We start from the raw sequence: 3,279 nt of genomic DNA on the forward strand, positions 1-3,279 counted from the left end.
CCAACTGTTTGAATCTCTCTTGCAGTAGAGCTATGGATGATTGCAAGAAAGTAGCTTGGCCAAATTCAAACACTATATATAGTCGATGTTTTGCTATGCAAGGAGCCCTGGCTTTACGTGTGTACTCAATTTATAGCTCTATATGGGATCCATGTTGGCGACATGGTTTCCCGTGCATGGTTTAGTTGAATTAGTTGAAGGCATAGAGTTGTTCGATAAAATTATATAAACAATGATTTGAAAGGAAGGGAATAGAATCGGCACCTAAGCAGAAACAGCAATGTCCAAAAGGAAAGCGTTAGTGTATGTGGAAGCCAAGTGAGAAGGTGCAAAAGTTGCGTTAAAAGGAAGAAGAGTCCAAAAATAATGTTGAAATTATATATGTATATTGTTTGTATGTATAGCACATGTACAGAGCCAGGATTTTAGTTTAGGGTGACAAAGTATAATTAACAAAAAATGGGGGAGCAAAATCAAAATAATTCAAAATTTAAAGGTCTAAATTGGTAATTATCCCTATTTTTTAATGATAAAAAAATTGCGGGATGGGGGTGGGGGCAGTGGCCCCCGGAGCCTACATGGCTCCGTCACTGATAGCATATGCAATGGAATTGGAGTTTGGAAGGATATGTTTGAAGGAATCACAGTTTAGGGCTGGTAAATGCATGCATGCATGTATCCATGCACTATTTCTCTTTCGAAATATACTTGTCTTTAAGTTGCTGGAAATGAGTGGCATGCGTAGAGATCGCAATGTGCCAACAGTGTTGGGACTTCAAGGATTCTTCTTTAATGCTTCTATTATTTATTTATTTTGGATTTGGTACATTAAAATTTGGGACAGACGGTACTTGAAAATTCATATGTAACCATAATTTTAATTTGCAAAAACTAATACGCTTTGAATTAAATCATTTCATTTACATTCTTTTTGCAACTCTCAGCCACCATAAGATTACCGTGAACAAGTCGAACAAATGTTTATTAACATTTTACCAGCAGTGCATCAAGAAATGAACAACGCAAGAATAAATTATCCGCAACTTGTGTCAGTTTGAAACTTTAGGCTGAACCTACTGGACCAGAGCATAGGGTTTATATTTATGAAGCATTACGACTAACAGCACCCACCGCCACCCGTTGGAGTCGTATCAGTTTGCTGGTTCTCTTCTGACTGTAGAACCACAGTCTTCCCGTTAAATGAAGATGACTCCGGCTTCTTCAGCTCCTGAGACATCATAACTTTCTTGCTCAATATTGTAGATTTCTTTTACGACTGTCTGAAAGGCGGATACTACATTGGAGGAATCAAGGGCAGAAGTCTCCATAAAAAACAAACCCTGTGCCTCCGCCAAGGCCTTTCCTTCTGCAGTGGATACTTCCCTCGCATCTCTGAGATCTGACTTGTTGCCTACTAAAATGGTGACTACATTCATATCCGAGTGAGCTGTCCAAAACGATAAACAACACAAGTTAATCCTTAACCATCAAGGCCCAAAACTGATAATTTTATAACATTCCGAAGAAGGGAAATCAAAAGGAAAAACTTCCTAGTTAGTAAAATATGCCATAATATGGCAACGAGTCCCTTTGAAGTCTGAAAACAGGATCGAGCCAGCACATTTTGAACTTCAAGTGACTTTTGATGTCAAAGAAATGAGTTTCATATTGAGAAGGTTTATACTTGGATAGTAAGCATGTGTAATCAAGAAAACACAAGTTCATCATGGTTCTTACTCTGAAGTTCATTTAACCATCTGCCAATGCTTTCAAAAGTCTGTCTTCTGCTGATGTCATAAACAAGGAGAGCTCCAACTGCTCCTCGGTAATATGCAGATGTAACAGCCCTAAAGCGCTCTTGACCAGCTGTATCCCAGATCTGTGCCTTGACTTCCTTCCCATTTACATCCACCTTCTGGGTTTGAAACTCCACTCCTATGGTTGACTTTGAATTAGGGTAGTACTCATCCCTGGCGAATCTTGCAAGTAAGTTCGATTTCCCAACAGCTGAATCACCGACCAATACAATCTTGAAAAGGTACTCGTTAGTTTTCTCTTCCTCCGAAGCAAAAGCCATTTACCAACCTTCCAAAGATTGTCACTCTATACAATCATATCAATAATGAATAGCATTCAGGTTCTTTTCTGGGACTAAAATTATCTCAGGAGAAGCCAACCTTTTCCTATTCAAGAACAAACATGGGTTCAGAGAATAAAGGAGCAAAAACAGCTGGAAAAGGAAACTTGAAAAGAAGGGAAGGTATAATAAGTACAAAATGCCACTCAGCAATTGCTTATATTTAGAATCTGAGAAAATGCCGATCTTCTGAAGCAGATATTGCGTCAATTGGTAACTTCTACTCCACTCTGTATCCAGTAGAGTAGGAAAATCTATCCTAATGCTCTAGGTAATCCCATGAAGACAAGGAACAATACCTTGATCCCTCCAATGAACATGCTTCTATCTTGCCTGCCACATGCAATCCCACTTAAGCTCCTTCTATGACTTGGATCTTTAAAGCACAAAACAAGAACATAAGATAAATGTCTGTTCATCTGTGGGAATCACATTTTAACAACTTGTTACTTTAGCGGATACTGAAAAGAATCTCATAACAAGAGCTAATACAATATGTGACTACTACACTGGAACTAAAAACACATCACATATTCATCCCAAATAGTAGTGCTTCTAAGATTCCTATGCTTCCACTTTGCCTGTTAATTAGTAAAGCATCATACAGGTTTCCGTATAAACCTAAAAATTACAGACAAAAGTGACATTAAATAACAAAAAATGAAGGCAAGAACCCGAAAGATAAGATTTCTTAATATTCTTTGAACAAAAATTCTATAGCAACGAAGACCTTCAAGAAATCAATATTGCATTATCACCTATAATTGTAGTATAAGATACTTTACACTATTGTAGTACAAGAAATCAATATTGCATTATCACCTATAATTGCATTATCACTTATGCATTGCACCATACAAGATAAATATCATAGCTCAATAGGCTCGCTCTGAAGTCTGAACGTTACCTCTCAAATGTGATCCACAAACATAAACTTTATTTATATGAAGCCTTGTACTTTCAGTTTTAAATGCGGGGCTCCATCAATAAGGTTTCTTGTCTTATTCCTTGTCTAAAATATTAAAGATACTGAAAACTGAGTCCTTAAAATTTTTTTATTTCTTCACAGGGAAGTTTTTCAAAAGAGTTAAAATTGCAGATCCCGAAGCTTTACTGCTAAGTAGGCAGCCCATAAACCCTTC

General features: G+C 37.3%; 1 pseudogene; it reads right to left on the reverse strand.

Moving 5' to 3' along the window:
- Nucleotides 1–955: 955 nt before the first annotated feature.
- Nucleotides 956–2,526, reverse strand: LOC120183395 (annotated as a pseudogene).
- Nucleotides 2,527–3,279: the final 753 nt, after the last annotated feature.

This window comes from Hibiscus syriacus, unplaced genomic scaffold (genome assembly GCF_006381635.1).
Source record: "Hibiscus syriacus cultivar Baekdansim isolate YM2019G1 unplaced genomic scaffold, ASM638163v2 tig00112761_pilon, whole genome shotgun sequence".
In the NCBI taxonomy this organism is placed as follows: domain Eukaryota; kingdom Viridiplantae; phylum Streptophyta; class Magnoliopsida; order Malvales; family Malvaceae; genus Hibiscus; species Hibiscus syriacus.